Source organism: Geospiza fortis, unplaced genomic scaffold (genome assembly GCF_000277835.1).
Source record: "Geospiza fortis unplaced genomic scaffold, GeoFor_1.0 scaffold2, whole genome shotgun sequence".
NCBI classification, from domain to species: domain Eukaryota; kingdom Metazoa; phylum Chordata; class Aves; order Passeriformes; family Thraupidae; genus Geospiza; species Geospiza fortis.
Genome location: NW_005054366.1, coordinates 294,761 through 300,760, shown reverse-complemented (window position 1 = coordinate 300,760; position 6,000 = coordinate 294,761). Strand labels below are relative to the sequence as shown.

Sequence of the window (6,000 nt, the reverse complement as noted above, 5' to 3'; positions counted from 1 at the left end):
GCAGTGCGTGCTGAAGCTGTTAACTGGACTTTGTTTTTTGCTTCTCTTGGCATGCCCCTCCAGACATTCCTGTAATGGTAAATCCTGTACCTAAGGACTTGTTTACTGACATTAGTTTTCACAGTACAGTCTGTGGAGTCAGAGTCCATGAATATCTTGACTCCCGGTGAAGTTACTCTTGCCTGTTGTGTTCTTATCTGGCAGGTTTATGTCTTTCTGATAGCAAGTATTAGCAAAAACAAAACCTGATCTCTTCTCGCTTTTTAAAAATAGAGTAAACAAACTCATAGTTTACTCAGGTAACATGATTACATGGCAGGCTTTTTGAGTTCATCCTGTAACTTTACGAAAGCTGAGCCCTGCAGTATCAGTAGGGCTTAATTACAAAGTCGTCACTGGGAGGAACAGTTCCTAAATTCCTCATGCAGTCTTGACCAAAGCTGCCATAATGATAGGAAACACCACAGTGTGAGAGAAATCAGGGCTATATTCTGGTTACCTTCATCTGGGGATGTTGTGTTTTTCTGAAGTGGCTTGTCAGTTGCTTGTGGAGTCCTCCTGTTCAATTAGAACTGCAATTAAAGTAGCTCGTGGGGCAGTTTCAGTCAACACATGCCAAAAATACCTCTGCAAAAAGGCATTTGGAGTATGTGCTTTTATCAATACTTACAGGAAATAAAGTTATTTTAAACAAAGCAAAGAAACCCCCTCAGCCTGTTACTGGGAGACTTTGTGCTTTGCCCAGGGTGAAGGGAGTGTTTCTGTGAGTCCTGCAGGTCAAATGTATGTCTTCATTAACAGAGTGTAACTCTGTTGTCTGCGGAGGGTGACCAAGGTGACTCCTGTGCAACCTTGTTGCCCTCGGTGGTTTGAATGGATGTAACGAGAGTGTATTTAATGAGATATAATGACTTACTTGCTTTCTGTTGAGTGCTTTGTCTATTTGGAGTAGACTAAAGCAACGTGCAAAAAAACTTTTTTTGGCATCTGAGTGACTGTTAAAATAATTTGAATCCCAAATAGACATGAGAAGAAACTTGTTTAAATAAAATGAGGTCATAGTTAGACTGTGATAGCAGGACTTTGAAGGCAAGGGTGTAGGTAATGGGGTTTTTTCCATATATGCTTTCATCTCCTTTCATGGGAGATTGTGAAGAAGAAAACAAGTATTGGAAAAGAGCCTTGAAAGGCTCGTTAAGAGCATTACAGTGTGGAAAAACAATTTGGTTTAGAGTATCTTAGGATGTACAGCATATAAAGAAATTATCAAGTTCTAATCAATAAGCAGAGTGAGAAATTTGGACCTCTTCTAATCTGTTTGTTGTGATAAGCCAGAGACTTGAAGGAATATGACTTTACATTTGTGGGCTATTCATGTAAAAAGAAAACAACCCCAAAGTACTCCTGCTCTGAAGAAAAACAAGGGAGGTATAAAAGTGCAGTTGTTCCAAAGGAAGCTTTTTGTCTCCCCTGCTAGATTGCTCGGGCACTTTGGCAATGAACTCCTGATCAGGAGAGGACTCTTGCAGTACAGAATCACACAAGACATGAAAAAGCACAGAAAGAAGGACTTTTCAGTTACTGAGTGCTTCAGCTGGCATTTTCCTACCGGTCGAGATACGACACCTATGTTATTTTCCAGGGAATATTTTTCTAGTGCAGTATCTAATTTAACCCTGACATTCTCCTTGTGCGTCACAGTAATGTCAAGCTGAAAATGCTCTCTATCATTCAGGGTTCCTTTGTGCCTTTTTATTTTTCTTTGCTCTGGCTTTGTGGGGGAGTGTGTATTAAATCTCTCTTGTCCTTGTTTAGGTTTTACGCTGAAAGATCTGAAGTTGGTGGGTAAATGTTGTGTGGGAACAGTTGGTACTTTAAGTAGCCTGGCTTCTGTTTAGTTTTGCCGTTGAGTGGAAGTTGTTTTTTTCCTTCTTTTTCTTGCCCACAAACAAAGGAAGAAGCTTGTGCTTCCTTCAATATAACTTGTGCAGGAACAATACTGAGGGAGGAGGGAGGGAAGGATATGCTCTGTCTGACTTGGAATAATCCATGGACACTACTATAAAAGAGCAAGCTACAAAGGAACTGTAACTTCTAAATTTTTCTGGGTATTTTTAAGGCTCAGTGTAAAGCGTCAGCAGCTCTGCTGCCAGTTTGGTTGCCCTGGTTTCTGTGTAGTGTACATTCCTTTACCTTCGAGTGCCCCAAGGCAGCAGCAGTACTAGTTTGCTCTCTTTGGAGCTGCAGCATGTTGTGTTGGGCTTGGCAGGCTCTCTCCTCTCTGACTTGCACCTACTTTTATGTTGGTGTATTAAATGCCAGCTGTGCCTCACTGGGGTTGCAAGGCCACATAGAAGAATCCCTGAAGATAAAAGGAGAGTACTGAAGTTGTTTGTTTGCACCAGTGCTTTGGGGCACAGGTAAAGATGGAAAAGATAAAATCTGAGTGTCCAGACATACAAATGAGACTATGGCCTTTTATGTTTTTCTTTTTTTTCTGGCAGTTGTGACTGCTGGAAAGGTTTATGGAAGCTGCCTGCATCTCACTCAGCAACTGATGTGAGAACCAGAAAAACTGTTCCTGCTGTACCCCTTGCAAGACTTGTGTCTGATGACACACTAGCTCTGCCAGTCCAGTGGTCTGCTGTAAAGAAAACTTTGGTTGTTTTCTGTATTCCTCTTGCTGATGATTAACTTTTGAGGTCTGCTGCCTTAGTCACTAGGCCTTTCCAAGCCTGCAGAAACCAAATGAAAATTACACCCTTAAAAGCCTGCCTGGAAGTTCAGGATCCCTTGTCTACCATAACCTTTGTGTTCTTTTTCAACCAAGTCCAACTAATGCTTCCTAAGACACTTTTGCTGTTGCTTGGGCTGTAAGAAATGAACTGGGCAAACTATTTGGGAAAGTAATAGCAAAACTAGCAGTGATCTGTATATAAGACCTATGGTGCCTTGATGGGTTTTCCCCCCATCTTAATTATTTGTCTTCTTTCCCCCTGTTAAGCTGGAGGTGCTCAGTGTCAAATTCTTGCTGAAACTTTGCCTACTCCGAAAAGACAGTTGGTGTGGTTATGGGGGAGATGGGCTGTTACCTCTGTGAGGAAAGGGGTGTTGGCATCAGCTGCTGCTTCTGTGAGTCAGGATGAGAGCACTGTCTGGGTCCCCCCCTTGTGAGAGACCAAATTAGAGCTCCCATATTTCCCAAAGGGGGTGGAATAGCCATGCTTCCCATAAAAACAGTGACAGGGAGTATCTAAAGTGTGTGTGGGAGCTTTAAGATTAGGGTTTAGGAATTAAAAAAAGCACGTGTAAGCTAGCATTGTAGAGAGGACATGGATGAGGGCTGTAGGCATTAAGCACTTGGTTCAAGAGGTGAATTTGACATGAAACAATAGCTCATGTAGACCTCACTGCACAATACAACGGGAGAAAACTTTGAGCTTCTGAGTGTGTGAAACTGAGGACCACGGAAAAGGCATGTGAGGATTTGGAGGCCGATGAAGCAGATGGCAGCTAAGCACAAAATGTTTTTAATGAAAATGTATCCTTATTCATTTTTGAATTAGTTTGACAATGGCCCGAGAAGATACAGTGTATGAGGAGCAGGAGGGAGAGAATGACAGTGAGTGGGAAGAGTGGTCCATATGTGCCTTCTACTAAAATGTTTAAACATATGGAGACAGTAACATGATGTATTCTCACAAATATTCGGAATCTGCTCCTGTTTGTTTACACGGAGCTCAGAAGATAATGCAGTTGAGTGGTGTCGTTTGACATGGCTCCATTGACTTGTGCAGTGCTTACAGTGTGCACCAGCTGGGAATCTGCTCCCTGTTGATTCAGCAGAGTAGTGCTGAAAAACATGTGCTGCACTTTTTTCCCCCCTCCTTTCTCTCCTTGTCTTCTCCTATCTGAGGAGTATTCACTGTATTTCTCTGTCCTTTAGAAATAGTGAACATACATGAACTGTGTAGGCAGCAAGAGAGGGGAAGAAGTTGGGAGCCAGAGATGATTAATCAAATTACTCTTATTTTTCTTAAAATTATGTTTGCATGCTTTTTTTTTTTCCGTTTGCTGTGGCTTTTTTTTTCCCCTTAAACACTGAAATATAGTAGATATTGTATATGTCAGCAGAGGACAACATGCTTTTAAGTTTTACTCTTTCAGCAAGCAAATTAGATGTGGTGTGGTGCTAAGTGCTGGTCTATGTAACACTCATCCTACGTTTGTTGGTTTAAAAAAAAATAGGTGTCATATAAACCTGACCGTATTTTGAATGGACAGGTTGTTTGTTGGCTGTATTTGGTTGGTATGCAAACTCTCCAGCAAATAAACATCTTCTGAAAGGAATAAACAGACAAAAAAGATAATAATTGTAAAAGGCACAGTTGGTGTCACCGAGTTGGAAAAATCTGGAGTACGTTAAAAAAAATTTGTTAGTGTTTTCCTTCTGAATGAAGTTTTTTGCTGACTTTTGCTCCCCTCCTGAGAAGTTTGCTCTCCAGCCAGAGGTTTCCCAGAATTTTTATTATGGCTGTGAGAGCATATTTAATTAGTAAGCTGGAATGGCCGCAGAGCAGTTTAGGCCAATCTGCAGTTAATTACTGTAGCAGTGGTTTATATTCTGAGAATAGGGCTAAAATTAAACAAATGTATACTTGCCATTTTTCTTTGTTCTATTATAAAATGGCATAACCTGGCAAGAATCTTGCAGCCTGCACTAGCCACCTAAAACTATGTGATAATGTTAAGTGCTCATCGTGGCTTCCTAGTTTCTTTTGGCACAAGGATTTGTAGAGGACTGTTTGTTTTGAGAGGTCTTTAAATTTGGGAGTTTCATTTTCCAGTATGAAAAGATGATGCAGTGAGCTCAGTCCAGCGCTTTGCTACGTGTTCCAAAAAAAAAAAAAAAAAAAAAAAGAAAAAAGAGAAAGTAACTTTAAAAAACACTTTGAAGAGATTTAGAACTCTCTTCCACATTTTGGAATAAAGAATGAAAAAAGTTTGAAGTTTTTGGAAATACGCTGTGTCTTTTCTACTCACATTTACACACACACACACACACATTGATCTACTGAAGACATCACATTTTACGCTTGTTTCAACTTGTTTGTCTTTGTCAGTCCAGAAGTGTGTTTATGGTCACCAGGTGATGTGCAGCTGCATTTAAGTGGCCATCCATGCTATTGGAGAAATTTATTTTTCTTTGTGTTGTTTGAGATGATGGGAATGGGTAATCCATGTGCTGTAGAATGAGACAGTAAATGAGGCCATATTTCTGTGGCACTACAATTCATTTTGGTGGTGGGGTGATTAAATGTATGTGCACAGTTACTCTGAGTAGTACAAACAATTCATTTTGGTGGTGGGGTGATTATAGGTACACAGTTACTCTGAGTAGAACATACTGTTTTACACACAGACCATTCTAATGGATTTACTTGAATTGTCTTGTGCCAAGAAACTGTTTCACTGTCAGAAAAAAGCCCTGTAGAAGTGCAGTTGGGAGGTCACTGATAGGAAATAGTAATTCCTTGGTTTTCTGGGTTCTGTGTGTGTTCATTCCTCAGTTGAGTTTCTCGGATGCTGTGTGGTAAAGGCTGGGGCAGAAAAGAGTGCCAGTTCTTCCTTACAGGAGGATACAAAAGCATCACCAGGTTGTTCACTTTGTGCCTGACAACCTTCTAATGGGGAGTGCTTGAAAAGAAGTCCTGGTCTAACCTCAGGTTCTGTGGAAGCTCATGGAGAAGGGAATGACTGCAGTCCAAGGGGCCTGAGGCTGTGGAGCAGAGGGGGAGAGGGAAATGATGGCTGCAGTCACATTCAGTGAGGATTTCTAAGATGATGTTTATTTATTTTGAACTTAAAATAAGAAGGATAAAAGGAAGTGCTTTAAAACTTCAGTCGCATCCTAAATTTACTTTTAGAGGTACTGTGTGTCACTGATGTGACAGTGATGTTTCAGAAATTTAATAATCTGGTGCTAGCTAGGGTTGGAAA

General features: G+C 40.8%; 1 protein-coding gene across 2 annotated transcripts in view; it reads left to right on the top strand.

The window, feature by feature from the left end:
• IGF1R (insulin like growth factor 1 receptor) overlaps positions 1–6,000 on the top strand; it is a 170,488-nt gene that overhangs the window by 30,649 nt on the left and 133,839 nt on the right. The gene's annotated exons all lie outside the window — the stretch shown is intronic.